Source organism: Cotesia typhae, unplaced genomic scaffold, assembly GCF_013202065.1.
Source record: "Cotesia typhae breed Kobodo isofemale line unplaced genomic scaffold, CoteBio_Ctyphae contig_48, whole genome shotgun sequence".
Taxonomy (NCBI): domain Eukaryota; kingdom Metazoa; phylum Arthropoda; class Insecta; order Hymenoptera; family Braconidae; genus Cotesia; species Cotesia typhae.
The window spans coordinates 1681862-1698758 of NW_027423756.1; the positions used below are offsets into that span (position 1 = coordinate 1681862).

The 16897-nt window shown below is 34.6% G+C and overlaps 1 protein-coding gene across 3 annotated transcripts in view; it reads right to left on the minus strand.

The window, feature by feature from the left end:
* The window catches only part of LOC141529515 (patj homolog), a 769735-nt gene that overhangs the window by 232702 nt on the left and 520136 nt on the right, over nucleotides 1-16897 (minus strand). The window lies entirely within an intron of this gene.

The following is a 16897-nucleotide window of genomic DNA, read 5'->3' on the forward strand; positions in this document are numbered from 1 at the left end:
AGATTATTTATATACGTGGGTGACTTCACCGCTGTCCGCGATTAAGTAGAGAGTATTAATTTGTGATGGATTACTGACTTTATTTTTATTATCGAAAAATCAATATAATTACGAATTTTGTAAGTAATTCAAGAATTAAAACTTTACCGAAATTCAGCAATTGCGTTGTTGAATTTCGGCTTCGGGGTGACGACAGCCAGGTATCCGGTGCCAAAAATATTTTAATCCGGTGTAAAGGAATGTTGTGTACAGTGTCAATTTATTTGATCAAAGTTTAAGATTGCATGCCGAATAAAATTGGCTCGAATCAAGGGCCATCGAAGAGCCTAACTAGGACCTAGACCTCGAGCTTTGTCCCGTATATTGCCCGCCGGGTAACAACAGTTACCGACGGTTCACTTACCCGCCGCGGCGGATAATTGATCGACCGATTGTATCATCGAACCAGTATACGACAAATCGATGCTACTGATAAATGCGAAATTGGTTGTATGAACGAAGTACGAAACAGTATAATTTTTATTGTTAATTTTTTTAATTTTGATTCATTATTGTTTGTAACGGAAGAAATGTAAGACAAGTAACTTATTTGGTCGCAATTAAAAATTTGGCGATTTACGAAAGAAAGCTAAGACGATTAATTTTTTTTTACTATTGTTATTTTGTTTAATTTATTTTGAGAACCAAAATTCGGTGGTTACGAAGAAGAGTGACGACAATTTGAGTCTTTTTCGGTTATCATGAACCTCGAAATTTGTTGCTAGGAAAGAAGTACGATACCGTATAATTTTTTTCTGTTAAGCTTTGTTTAAATTTAAAAATTTGTCACTACGAGAGAAAAGCTACGACAATTATATTTGTTCTTTTGGAAATTCAAATGTGTGTTACGAAGGAAGTGACGATAAATTTTTGTTGAGCAGTTCAAAATTTGGTGTTACGGGACGATAAGCGAAACGATTATCTTTTGTTTTTTTTGGTTGTTAATTTTTTATCTATAATTTGTTGTGACGATAATAAAGCGAAGACAATTAATTTCCTTAATTCGAAAATTTGTTTGTTAAACGAATAAAGAAGAACTCATTATTGTTAATTTCGATCATATTCAGATGGTTTTTTTCTATTATTAAACAGTCCCTGCGCATTACTGGTTTCTTTGAGCTGGCTCAATTTTTTTTTTATTATCCTCTGGTTGCAAAAATATTCCGCATCGATTTCGATACTCGCCGTACAAACTTTAGGATCTCTTCGACGTTGACCTGCCGCCCAACGACGACCAAGTGCTACCTTTCGAACCGCGGAACGTAAAGTTCCTGGCGCCCAACAAGCTACGAACCAGGTAAGCCAACATTTAGGTGGAACTCCCCGGTGCTGTCGACGCCAGTGCCGTGAAGGAAAACCCATCATAATATATATATATTATGATGGGTTTTTCTTCACGGTGCTGGCGTCGACAGCGCCGGGGAGTTCCACCTAAATGTTGGCTTACCTGGTTCGTAGCTTGTTGGGCGCCAGGAACGTTACGTTCCGCGGTTCGAATTCAGCAATTGATCGTCGTCGGGCGGCAGGTCAACGTCGAAGAGATCCTAAATTTTGTAGAGCGAGTGTAGAAATCGAGGCAGAATATTTTTACCACCAGAGAATAGAAAACTAGAGACAGCTCAAAGAAACAAGTAATGCGCAGGGAATATTCAATTAAAAAAAAGAATCTGAATAAGATCGAAATTACAAATAATGAGTTATTCTTGGTTCGTTTAACAAACAAAATTTCGAATTAAGGAAATTAATTGCATTCGCTTTATTATCGCCAACAACAAATAAAAAAAACTAACAACAAAAAAAACAAAAAAAATAATCGTTTCGCTTATCGTATCGTAACAACAAATTTCAAATTTCTCAACAAAACAAATTAAATGTCGCCGCTTCGTATTAACCAATTCAAAAAAAATTAACAAAGAGAAGGAAAAAAAATGTTCTAGTTCGCGTTTATTTTCCTAACAACAAAAATTTCGACTTCATCAATATAATTAATTATCGCCACTTTCTTCGTAACAAATAAATTTGAGTTTTCAAAAAATTACAAAAATATAATTGTCGTAGCCTTTCTTTCGTAATAACAAATTTTTAAATTAAAAAAAAAATCAACAACAAAAAAAAATGTACTGTTTCGTATTTCTTTCCTAACAACCAATTTCGCATTTATCAATAGCATCGATTTGTCGTATACTGGTTCGATGATACAAGCGATCGATCAATTATCCGCCGCGGCGGGTAAGTGAACCGTCGGTAACTGTTGTTACCCGGCGGGCAAAATACGGGGCAAAGCTCGAGGTATAGTTCCTAGTTACGCTCGTAGATGGACCTGGGTTCGCGCCAATTTTATTCGGCATGCAATCTCAAACTTTGGTCAATTAAATTGACACTGTACACAACATTCCTTACAACGGATTAAATTTTTTTTTGGCACCGAATACCTGGCTGACGTCACCCCGAAGCCGAAATTCAACAACGCAATTGCTGAATTTCGGTACGATTTTACTTTCTGACTTAATTACGAAATTCGTAATTATTTGATCTTTTGATATTAAAAAAATTCAATAATTAAATATAAATTATAACTCGGACGGGTAATAGGCCCATTCGATCTCGACTTAATCGCTGACCGCGGTGAAGTCACCCAGGAATATTAACAAATTGCGACCGCACTTACCCCGTTCAGTCGACTCTCCAGGGTGGTTTGAAATTCCTGATAGCAGTTGTCGGCGGTGCTGACGGCGGCAGAGGCTCTCGGCGATGGCGTCACGGAATTTTTCGTTGTCGGAATGACCAAATTTCTTTTCTTTTTTTTTTGAATTCTTGACTGTCTGGCAGTTGACAAGTACAGCAAGTACAGCAAGTCACGAAAGAAACTCTAGCGTCGACTGGATCGTCACTCAAAATAACAATTACTCAACAAACTAAGTAAATTCACCACGTAAGCGACTGAATTTTCGTAATAATAATTAATATTCGTTTTAACTTTATTTCGTAGCGTAACAACAAAAATTTATCAGCGGTTCAACAGTGGCTTTTTCGGTGTCCGGCTCAGAATTTCACAATTAATAATTGCTAATCGATTCAATTTTTCCTTTTTATTGTGATAACCAAATTAACAACGTTCGACAGTCGTTTCGGTATCTCGCCCAGAATTACTGGCTTTTCCGTTTTTCAGCAACATGTAGTTTTTTCGCTAGCGCAGCTACCAAGCTGCGCGTCCAATCAGCAGTCGTTGGATAAATTTCCATCGTCGATGGTTGGTCGATACTCAATTCAGTTCGGCATTCGGCGTTCAGGTGGAGCCCTGGTGTGCTCCCGGTGATTCAACGTCCTGTCATTGGTCAATTCTGATTCCATTACGGTTTCGGGTTTCCCTCGTTGATCGTTGTCGCTTCCAGATGTCTCCTCCGTCGTTGATTGCGAACTGAACTGCGGGTTCGCTCGGTCGTTTTTGTCATTCGCTCTCTCTATCACACACATTCTTAATTACATAGTAAATTTATTTCGGACGCATCCATCCATACTCATTTTGATAATTTGGCACGGTTCGGCTTAATTTTTAATTACCTCGAGCTTCGCCTTCTGACCGGAAACCACTTGGGGCGACACAGGCGCGTCGAATCTCCGCAGTCCATCAGCATAGCCAACTTTATAGACTAATTAATACGTAAAAAAAATAATCTCTATTATTAAATATCGATGGGGAAAATTCCCACGTCACAATATATATATATATATATATATATATATATATATATATATATATATATATATATATATACTGCAATTACCAAACCAGTGAAAACGTAATCAAATAATTTTTATTTGCTAGGAATTATCGAACTAGCCTAACTGAAACCCAAACTTAAACGAAAACGTACTTAACTGGACCTTAAGCGAAATTAGGTAATTTTTATTCGCTAGAAATTATTAAAACTAGCCAAAACGTAAATTTAATCGAAAACACAGAAATTTAACAAAATAAAGACCAAAGGACCAAAGACTGGGAAGACAATGGGATACCTTGGGGTTGTTCAATGTGCTGGTTTATGGAGAGAGGGCGTGATTCAAGTAGAGAATCGATCTATGATTGTAATAACTTTATTCGCAACACCAAAAATTTATACTTAAAACAAAATCCTTGTTTATATAACAAACCTCAACTTCATTAACAAACTTGATCGTAAATCACTACAAAATTATAGGAACGGTACGGCTAACAATAATCAACGCTATAGTCACGTTACAGACCCTTACTTTTATAAAATAAAACAAATAAATAAATGAATCTTAAAACTTCGAATAATCCCAAATAAATCTGTCAACGAAACTCTAAATGATTTATAATACAAAATTATTATATATTACGACTATCTAATATCTTAAGACCAAAAATTCAATTAATAACGCTCAACTTACAATAAATAGAATAATCTCATACCTGATAGAAACAATGTCGATGCTGAGTAACTTTTTATTTTATTTTAAACGGCTTCATAAACTCTGTATCTATATCTGGAGCCCGAAATAAAACGCAAAAGACTAAAATCTTAACCTGGAACTGCAACAGTACACACGTCCGATCACCTGAAGTGATCAGCGGCAACTCTCAGACTCGACTGTTGCGACTGAACTCTATGAAGTCTGGAACTCAACTCTACTTAAACGCGACTCAGTCACAACTAAAATTTGCAGAATCAATTGTAACAGGGAAAAATTACCCTTAATCGATAAGTCTCCGGATATTGATAATTATTCGACATAGCACTGGCGCGTCTCGATCTTCGGGCCTAAAGAGGGAATAGGAGGGGGTAGTTTTGGGTTATTAATAGGTGAGCTGTGCAGTGAAAAAAAGAAGTAGTGTGACCGCCAAAGAGAGTGCCACGGAAATCAAGAAGGACTGATCCCCGGAGTAGTGACAGATGAAGGAAGCCAACTACAACTAGGACTTCATCCTCAATTAGTGAGTTAGATCATCGTTTTATTCGTCAAGGTATCAACTATTACTCTATGGGAAAGAAATGACCCACGGTTTACCTAATACTTGGTTGCTTCTCCTTTTTATTTATTAATTGAATCGTTTAATCGACAATTATTTAATTAATCAGAATTTGATAATATTTGTTAGTTTGGACTGAGTGATTTTTATGGGAGTTTACACCCGAGAGTTACTCAATCGACCTTAAGGGATAAATTCTTTCTACATTCTTCGGGAGAATTTTTTACTAATTAAAATTAATCCATCAAATTAATTATCATCTGAAAATTCGTTTATTTAATTGTTATAGTTTTATAAACAAGTTTCATCAGATCTCGACGTTTTAAGGTCCTAGGAAGCTTCCATGACTATTCCCGCGAGGGTGTCACTGTGTGTGTGTGTGTGTGTGTGTGTGTGTGTGTGTGTGTGTGTGTGTGTGTGTGTGTGTGTGTGTGTGTGTGTGTGTGTGTGTGTGTGTGTGTGTGTGTGTGTGTGTGTGTGTGTGTGTGTGTGTGTGTGTGTGTGTGTGTGTGTGTGTGTGTGTGTGAGTATGTAAACCTTTTATAACTTTTGAACAGTTGAACCGATTTCATCGCGGTTGATGAAATTCGAAAGGGCTTCGCCAAACTTAGATTTTCTAAAAATTTGAATCGATTTGGACTGATAGATTTTGAGAAATTTGGAGAAATCTTAAAAAAAAAATAGGAAAAAATTAGGAATACGGTAGACCCTAAAGGCCATCCATGCAACTTCCCGCTAATTCCATGCCTAGGTGCATAAAACTGCACTAATGATGTTTTTGAGCTCTTCGAGCTCAAAAATACAATTAATGTGTTATTTTGAGCTCTTCGAGCTTAAAAGTCTGATAGTAGTATCATAGAACAATATTCTTTAAATTTTCAAACCGCACTAACTTTTAATAAATCAATTGATTTTCACGCGGTTGGCAGAATTTGACGCAATTTTCGTAGTTTCATGATGAATCTTCAAGTTTGAATTAATAAAACTAGGAAATTTGGAGTAATTTGTAACGGAGTACACGGGACCTTCTTTATCCGGTGAAGGTCTTCGATCCGAGCTAGAATTATCGACCAATTCCCCAGGGCGCTGTGCTCCGAAGTACTCGCGCCAATAGCCTTAAACTAGTGAGTAAGTCCCCGAGAGGGTAGCGCCGGCGCTGAGAGAGAGAGAGAGTGGGGAAGACAGAGCCAAGAAGAAACGAACCAACAAATTTTGGTAAGTTTTATTGTGTTCGAACGATCGAAGAATCGACATCGCAAACATCTCACTCAGGTAATTATTTTTATTCTATTGTTTCTTGTGAAACGATGCGATAAATTTTAGTTAAATGTAATGCGTGCTAGGCCCAATTCCAGCTCGCTTAAGTTTAATTAATCTAAGAAGTATTCTAATACCAATTTCGTGTTCCAGAATAAAATATTCCCTAAGAATTAAATTACGAAGTGGTGATTCAGGACCGTGCCGCCAATAAGACTTCATCGAGGAGAAGATCAAGAAAAGACGAGAAATCTGGGAGTAAAAGCGTCGAGGGATTTTGAGAAAAGAAAAACCCAAGAAGACTCCAGGTACAATAAATATGTCTAAATAGATTCTCGGTGAAGCGGCATCAGCCAGGCCTTAAGTCAGCTGAAGGTTATCGCCATTTCGCGTTCGATTACAATCATTAGTTTTAATAAAAATTTAATTAATTAAGCTTGCCAAAATTTAAGCAATTGGTTTAGTCAATAATTAAGCACTCGTTACTTGAACTAAAGTCTTAATAAAAGTCCGAATAAAATTGAGAATGAATTTAAGAACAAGTCAGAAATAAAATAACTAAATATTTAATTAATAATACCAGGAATTATTTCGGGTTATTAATTAAACACGTAGGCAGAGTCTGGATTTATCTTACTAGGAATTATTTCGTAAAAATTTGATCTCTGGTAATTGAGTTTAAGTAAAATCAGTTAATTTTGTGTCAATTAAAATCATTAAAATAATTTCAGTAAAATATTTTAGTAAAATCATCAGAAGTTAAAATTAATTAAAATCAACATAAATAAGTTGGAACGAATTTTGATTGTGTAAAATAAAACAAAATTGTTAAAATCATTTAGATAAAAATAGAAAATAAGTCAGTGGAAAATTTCACTTCAAGAAAAATTCAACAAAAGTTGGGAGAAGGTCCGCCATCTTGTCTCGAGCTAAAACGCTGAGTAAAGGACACACAAGGTCGAGACTAAAAATCTCAAGGCGTTGTAAAGTGAAATATAATCCCCAAAATTGAAATAAAATAAATTTCAAGTTTCAAACAACACAAAGAAAGTAAGAAAGTAATTTAGCAAACATAAAATAAATTCAGTTGTTCAAAGACAAATAAAATAATTTAGTTAAAATTAAATAAAATAAAATCAATTGTCAATTTCTTAATTCGGAGATTAAAATTGAATAAATTAATTAATTAACTTTGACAAATAATTTGGACAAAATTTAAGACAATTAAAGTAAATAAAATAAAAGTACAAAATTCGGCAAAATGAAAACAATTAATAAAATAGAACTAAATTAATTTTAAGGAAAATAATTAAGTGATATAATATAATAAAATATGGCAAAATAAAATCGACAAAAGTAAAATAAATTCGTAAGATACTAGGACGTAGCGAATATTTTGTCGGCAGATTATTAAGACCTCTGTCGTCAGATTTTAATCTATTAATACGAGATACGAAGACCTCTTAGTATTAAATATTTATTGTTGTATTATTAAGACCACGGCAGTAAAGTAGTTAAGAATTTTAAAAAGGAAATTAATCGCTATAGGAATTTGGATTAGGAAGGAATGGAAAATTTATTCAAAAGAAAATTTAATAGTTGAAATTTAATTTGGATTGAGAAAATTTACTAATCAGATTTAACTTGAAAAATAAAAGTACATAATAGTCTTAGAAAATAATTAATAAAGTATGGAAATTTTAATTAGTGTGTTTGAATGATAATAATTATATTGTGGGTGCGTGTGTAGAATTATGGAATTATGAAACTATTAGAATTTTGGAAATATGAAAAATTGGGAAATATGGAATTATGGAAATATGGAAAATGATTAGAAACCACGGTATGGTCGCTCCATATAGAGGGTACTGTTGGGAATAAGTAACTATGATGGAAACCGCGGTATGGTCGCTCCATAAGAGGGTACCGTCGGGATTAGCCACTATTATAGGAAACTGTCTTATAAACGGGAATAGGACTTAGGATTAAGTGTTAATTAATTGTAAGGGAAATATTATTGTAATAGGGTGGGTTAAATAAAATTTCTTGAAAAATGAATTTCTTTGATGGTTTCTGTTTTCTTCCCAGCAATCTCTCACGACCCTGTAGGACTTACTCCATGCTCTGGTCCAGTTTCTGGATACTGTGTCTAAAAATCCAGTGGCGCCCTAAATAAGTTTAGGGGTGACCAAAGTGAATGAGTCGGCTTTTTCAAAAGAGTCGCATACCGTTTCAAATTCCAAAAAAACTCTTTTTCTGGTTTTTTTTGTTCATGATATTTCTTGAACGAATTGACCAATTTTGACCGGCTTGACGGCGATCGAGGTAATTTTTTCATGCTAATAGCAGATAAGTTTTTGAAATCGATCAGTGCAGCCGTTTAAAAGTTATTCCAAAAAATGTCGGAGTTATGTTAAAAAAACACTTGTTTCCAAATATTTTATCGAGGATATCTCTCGAACCAATCGACCGATTTTCCCGTTTTTGGCAGCCATCGACGCGATTTTTTAGGCTCTGAAATTATTTCACATCATCAAAAACAATCCGAGAAGAAAAGACGAAGTTATGTCAAAAAAAACACTTTTTTTTATTTTCTTTCGTTCACGATATCTCTCGAACTAATGAACTGATTTTGACCGGATTAGCGACGATCGGCGTGGTTTTTCAAGCTTAAGAGCGGATCAGTTTTTGAAGTTGATCGATAGAGCCGTTTAAAAGATAATCCAAAAAAAACCACTTCCAAAAATGATTTTTTCTTATTTTTTTTTGAGATTTCTTAAAATCTATCGGTCTGAATCGGTTCAAATTCTCAGGAAATCTAATTTTGATGAAACTCTTTAGAACGCCGTTTAGTTCGTTCCGATCGGTTCAGTCGTTCAAAAGTTATAAGCGAGTCACATAGTCATACACATACACACAGAACATACACACACACGCGCGCGCGCCCACGCGCACGCACATTCATCCATGCATACGTACATACATACACACAGACATAGTGACAACATCGCGGGGGTAGTCAGGGAAGCTGCCTGTGACCTTCAAACGTCGAGATATGATGAAAACTCGATTTTTGCAAAACAGGGTGAAAACAATAACTTCCCGATTTTTGAAAATGAGATTTTTAGCGGGAAGTTAAAAAAATTTTTCCAGGAGTGGTTTTTCTAAAATAGCTTTTAAACGGCTTCATCGATCGATTTCAAAAACTAATCAGCTCTCAACCTTGAAAAACCACGTCGATCGCCGCTAATCCGATCAAAATCAGTTGATTTGTTCGAGAGACATCGTGAACGAAAGAAAACCGATAAAAGTGTTTTTTCGGAGTTACTCTGAAATTTCTGGTTTGACCAATTAAAACTTAGAAATCCTTTATGAGGCTGGAAAAACTGCGTAGAATGTCGCCAACCACGTAAAAATCGGTTCATTCATTCAAATGTTATTGCGGTTTAAAAATCCAAAAAATAGTGTTCCATGAAACTTCTATCAGATTTTTAAGCTCAAAGAGCGCAAAAGCACAGAAAAGGTATCTTTTTGAGCTCGAAGAGCTCAATAAAACGGCCATGTATTAACGGAATTAGCGGGAAGTTGCAGAGATGGCCTTTAGGGTCAGCCGTTTTCCTAATTTTTTTTTTTTTTTAATTATTTCGTCAATAACTAAATTTTTAGATTGTTATAGTCTCAAATAAAAAAAATCTCATTTAATAAATAAATATCTATGATGTTAAATTGATATTATCGGATCCAGGCTTAAAATGAACTGATATGAATTGCCGAGTTTAGAATCGGCTGCTTTCACGAACTACCGATTTTAGAAACGGCCAATTTAAAAAATTACAGAATTTAGTATTCGTTAATTTTAAGAGGTAAAGTATTAAAGTTTCAATATTTAGTACTTTCCAATTTTTTAAGGATTGTATTTTTAATTAACCTTTTTTTTAATATTACTTTATTTTAGGTGTTCAAATTTTTCGTTTATATATGTGTGTGTGTTAGTGCGTCTAAATGTCTTATAATTTTTGAACGGTTCTTCCGATTGAATCGAGATAAGCGGCGTTCCAAAGAGTTTAATTGCCCTTAGATTTCTGATACTAATTGTAGAAAATTATACTAATTATAAGAAAAATTTGAATCTATAAATTTTGAAAAATTTTAAAAGTAATGTTTTCAAAAATTCTTTGTTCATTTAAATATGTTCTGAACGGCTCAACTGATCGATTATGAATGCTTATTAGCTCATAACATCAAAAAACTACGTCGACTGCCACTAGTCCGGTCGAAATCGGTTGATTAGTATGTGAGATATCGTTATTGAAAAAAATTGTAAAAAGTGGTTTTTTTTTAGAATTTCTGTAAAAATTTCAGTCTGACTAGTTCCCGCTTTATGACTCTTGAAAGAACTAAGAAAACTGTAATTTCAAAAATAATTTTTTTTGATGTAAACGAATAAATATGACGCTTTTAAGGAATTTCTTTGCAGAATTTGACCTAAAAAATTTATATTAGGTTAAAAAATTATGTTCAATCCAATTCAAATACAAATATTTCCAATTTATGGTAAGGTTTCTAAACTGAGATAAGATGAAAATTATTAATTTCATTAATGACTGATTACAGGCAAAAATTTTTGATCATATTTTCTTAATACATTTAAAACTAAATGGTTTCAATTTATGTTTATTAACTTGGTTTTTTAGATGTCTCGACCTCGAGATCATTGCCGAGAGCTTTTGGTAGTATTTTTAGTTTTTCTTGGTAGTTGTGCAACTGATACGTATACTTTTAAGCGTCCTGGTACTATGCATCATGCGCGATGGATGTCAAAAGTCATCTATTATTAAGAAATGTTTATGTTTCGGGATCAATTTTATCTTTAATCTCATGAAATAACAAGTTTACGTCAAGTATGTATCATCGTGATTATTAGGGCCGAGAATTTAGTTTTTTTAAAAGATAGAGACACGAGATAGGCTTTTTTGGAAGTCTCGCTTGAGATCTTGCTGGTCGTTTCGCTGAAGATCAAGCTGAGGGTCTCGCTGGAGATCATGACGTTCTTGCTAGACATCACGCTGACGGTCTTGCTGGAGATCTTGCTGGTCCTTTTGCTGGAGGTTGTTCTAATGGTATTGCTGCCGGTCTCACTGGTGATGTTTGACATGTTTTAATGTTGGATTAGCAATCCAATTTTTATTTTTTTTTTATTTCAAGCTGCTATTTTCACTTGATTGCGAAAAACAAAAAACAATATATTCATCATGACCAATCAGAAAACTTGGTTACGCCTATCTTCAATCTCTCTCGTTTAAAAAAACTAAATTCTCGGCCCTAATATAATCACTGATTATATTTAAATTGAAGCTTGGTACACGACATCTGCTATTCTGGCGCTTAAGAGAGATCTAAAGTAGATGAAAAATTTTATTTTAAACAGAAATATTAACCTGGTGGTGTTAGAGAAAGCTTGTAGAATGAAGAAACATTTGTATTTAAATTGGTATTTAAATGACGAGTTAGCAACAATTTCATTATTCAATGACAATGTTCCGATCGATATTAAAAAGATAATGATTCGTGCCATTAACAGTCAAGAGGGCTCTATATTAATAGATCAGCGATATCATGTGGAGGACGTAAATTCAAAATCGTTATTAGATAACAATTTGAGGGACTTGGTTTCGAAAAACTCACTGGAGCTATCTAAAAAATTCGATTTACCCTCTGATTTTATGGAAGAAGATATTCCCACGTGACCCAATGATAACAGCTTTAAAACTTGTCTGGAATTTTTTAAAACTTTGAAAATAACGAACCACGTTGCTGAACAGGGTATTGCATTAATTGAAGAATATTACTTCTGCCTAACTGAAGATAAAGAACAGTTGCAGTATTTGTTACAGGTTGTTCGGTGTCATCGACAACTTTTTTTGAATTGGTATAAAAAATAATAACAGTATTAAATTGTTCATTTGTTGATTTATTGCAAAAAAAATTTTTAAGAACATCGTATTTATTTGATAAAATAAAAAAATATGATCGGTCAATACATATCAAAAGTTCAATTTAGGTTTGACCAGAAATTTGATCCTTATTTTGACCCTGAAACCAACAGTTTCGGTGTAATTTGGAATATTCGATTAAATTTTTGAAAAATTAAACTTTGATCTTGAATAACTTTTGAACGCGTGGACAAATCAAAAAATTTTATCCGACCTTTTTTGCAGAACGTTCAATTCTCTATAAAGATAAGAAAAGTGAATTATAAATTGATCAGTCGTTTAAACAATACAAAAATAGAAAAAACAAAAAAAATTTTTTCCGTGTTATTTTTACGGGAATTAAAACAACGAAATGAGAACAATCTTTATATTATAGTGCAGTCGGCCTGGAAATAAAAAGGAGTTTGTTGGCAACTTTTCGACAAAATGCTCTGATTTTGGATTTTTTTTTTAAATATTCAGAAAAATATTCTGAACATTTGAGTGTATTCTGAATCTTTTGATACCTATATTGTGGAAATAATTTTTTTTGTTAATAAACTATTTTTATAAACAAATAAAAAAATTAAACAAAAAAAGTACTTCACACGATAAGATATCTTTACGATTCATGAAATTTAGAATCGCTTGATACCTATTGTTGCGTTTCACGAATTTTCGCCTAATTTTCGATTCCTTTTTTTTCTCAAGATTTATTTTATTTCATTTAAAAGCATTTACTTTAATTTAAGATGATTCTCAAAACGCAGACCAAGCGATATCAGTTGCTTCGCTGGTGGTTATACTAACAGCGGAGTAACGGAAATCGCGTGTGATAAGGCGTCAGCAGAGAGTTACCGTGGCCGCGGATAACCAAAACATCTTGCGTCAGCATGGGACCCGGGCCTCGTCGACTCTCTCAGGAGTAACCTGAGCTACCAACATGGCTGACAATAAGATTTATCAACATTTATTCTGACCAGGAGCAAGTCAGTAGATCCAGAGACTTTCGAGTGCAGAGAGGTCCATCCCCAGACTTGAACCTATCCAGATCCAATTCTTTAATAAACCAATTACACCAAATATATAGTCCAAATATACTTATTATGGGGCGGAGCGCTTTATAGCAGTTCCAACTCATATAAGAAAACCTTCCGGCTTAAGCGCTAGCCAGCGTTTCGCCAACCTAACCCTCCTACTGGGCGAGCACTTAATCAGCGTATCCCCAGGTTCCAAATCTTCGGCAAGAGCGCTAGCCAGCGTTCGGCCAGCACCAAATTCCTGTACGTAAATGCCCCACGGAATACGGTCACGAAGATCGGGTCGCTCGGTGCGAGAGGGTCATCATCGCTTGGCCCAGCCATTCTATTTATCGTTGCCGACAATCAACGCCGAAACTCCAGTCGAACCGTGAACGGAGGAAGTACGGAACGTGAGACCAGTAGTGCGAATAACGGACGATGAGATATTAATCGAACCTCGAATAAGGGTAGTTCGAACCGCCGAGGAAGACTCGCCTAAATCACCCACGAGCCGAGGTCCACCGAGTCAGTCCATCTTCGTCAGCAACAACCGTCCTCCCTATTGGACAGACATCACCAGGGCTTGGAAGCTGGTCCTAATCGAGGTTCCAGAGGTTCACCCTCCCGGGGGCGTTATTCCCATCAACGACCCCAGGTACGGGTATTATTTGGAGGAGTTTTTTCAAAAGACGGGTCACGACATCTTTCCGCCTTTCGAGGCTAAGTGGCTAGATACCCAGGGGGTTATCTGGGCAGACTTATGGGGCCCATAATGGTAAGTCAGTTATAAAAGCATAATAAGGTAGTAAGTTCATAATAAGATAGTAAGTTCATCTGTGACGACACACCGGGGGTCGATCGACTACACACGGTGTCAAAACCTGATATTTAATTATTAAAAAATCTCAATGAATTTATATACCTAATTTTGGGAACGTAACACTATATTGTGGAAACAATTTTTTTTTGTTAGCTAATGATTTGTTTAAGCAAATAGAAAAAATTTTTTAAAAAACAGTTTTCTACACGAAAGGATATCTTCACGATTCATGAAATTCTGAATCGATTGATACCTATATTGTGGAACCGATTTTTTTAAAGTTAACACTAGAAAATATAAAAAAAAAAATGAAAAAGAAATAATTCCGAGTTTCTGAGCGGCCGCTTATTATTGTTATTATTTACCTCACATTATCATTATTTCCCCCATCTTTCTCCGAGAGCGGTTTGAAGGGAATTTCGCACGCGCAATGTCTCGGATCCAGACATCGCATCCCTGTCGAACTCTTATTTTTTTTATACTAGTTACCTGTATTTTTGTATTCAAAAATTTTTTTTTCTCATGTCAATTCTTAAAAAAAACTAATTTATTCTTCATTTTAACTATTTTTCAAAGCAGAAATTCGAAAAACTGAAAATTATTCATATAAATTCAGAAAAAATTTTTTTGAGCTTGGCTGATTTTTATGCTTATAGGAGACAATCAAAGCTTTGATAAAAAAAAAAAAACATAATAGTAAATCGATTGATTTTTCGCAGAGTTACAGCTATTTGATTATAAGCGCTTAAGCGTAACTAGGTTTTTCATTAAAATATTAATATCTCATAAGCTATTGATCGTATAGATATTGGGTCTAGCTCATTTTATTCCTTATTCAATTCTCTAAATTCCATAGGCAGCATGTATATAGTTTATAGTTTGTTAATAAATTATGCCAAGGCAGTTGCCGAATGGCAATTAGTATATATACAAACAATTTTTGTATTATTTTGCAATTTAACTTATAAACATTTAGAAAGTTTTACATAATAATATCACCGGCACACAAAAAAAAAAAAGTTGTCTGTACTTGGGACGCGCCACATATATTCCCATGTAATTTGACCCGCTGAACCCGAATTTGAGGTCCGTTTGGCCCCTACACCCTAGGATTTTGAGAAAACTGTAAAAAACCGAAAAAAAACGGGAAAATTGGGGGTTTTGGTGATTGAAAAATTTTTTTAGATTCTAACTATGCATGATTTTCATGTATTTCGATCTGCTTTATACTTATCTGAAGTGTACTCAGACCAGCAGCCATTAAAAGTCTAAGTAAATCCCGAAAAACCCATGAAAATTGCGAAAAAAAACCAAAAATTCCCAATATTGTGATAAAAAAAAATGTATTGAGCTAAATATATGATGATTTTCATGTAGGTTTATCGACGACATATAAATCTCCAACTTTTATAACTCAGACGTCTCGAAAACATCAAACAAATGTGCAAAAAACCCCGAAAATTGGAAAAAAATCAAATGTAATATAATAAAAATCGAGTTATTATTCAAAATAAATAAAAAAAATCATATCATTCGATCTGTGGTGCATAAAAAAAAAGTATTTCGTCCTAAGACTTAAAAAAAATTAATTTTTTCGGAAAATATCATCAAAACCCTTTGGATTTGAATTTTAATTCGTTCTCCGCTTATATCTCACCCTTTTATCTTCAAACGTCCTGCATAAAGGGTTTCTCTTTCGTTTCCTCTCTTCTTCGGGTAAATCTCTCTTCAGAGTCCAACAATGATCTACCATCATATTGACATCCACTCATGTTTTGATGGAATGTTTCTTCTCTTTCTTCACTGAAATTACCAAGATTTTCAGGAAAGTGTGAAAGATGAGATTGTAAATAGTGCAATTTTGTATTCACATTCCCTAAAAAATTTCGAGATACTTCCTTAAAACTTCCCCAAGCTGCTCTCTCAATCTTGTGCATCTCATACTCAAGATTAGCATCCTGGAATTGAGTCCGAATTTGGGGTACATAAAAATTCCTTCTTTCAATTTATTGTCACTTATAGCTGGAAATTTTTCGTCCAAGTACTTAACACAGTTGCCATTTTTATCGAGAGCTTTGACAAAATGCTTCATAAGGTCAAGCTTGATATAAAGTGGTGGCAGCAAGTACTTGTAAGGATTAATGAGAGATTCTCGCATAACGTTGTGAGAACCATGATTCAAATTCTTTCTTGTTGGCCGTTCTTTTCTACTGTAGGGAATTTTCCAATCGTGACTATCCTACAAACATACAAGAAGGGATATATTGTGAACCAGATTGTTGGCTTAACTAGTGTAGCAATTTTCAGATCACCACAAACTTTTCAATGATTTTTGGTCAAATGAGCTACTGGAGTCGGTGCTTTGAGACTTCGCTTAGACAAAGCAATGAAAAACTTTCACTCCTCGTCCTGAAAGTGTTCGGCTTTAACTCATCAATCAAACTTCTTACATCTGAACAGTCCACTAATGAATTTTCGCCGTTTTAAAAATGTTATCAGATTTTTTTCCCTATCACGATAAAAATAAGCTGTTGTATTTTTAGTTAATAAATTTTTTTTTCTTTAAGCTGATGTTTCAGGGTTTTCACTTCTAGGAACTTTTTGGGCTCAGAATCGATTTCTTGCTTAAATGCTTGTGCCTGTAACCAGGGCACCTCCACGTGGTGACGGCGGGCAACAGGACCGTCTGGCATAGTCCCTGGGTTAACGGCTTGAATGCCGTCATGGCAGGCACAAGTAATAAGTGTTTTACGATGCAGGGACCCTTGTATTAGATAAAATAAACTATTCAGAA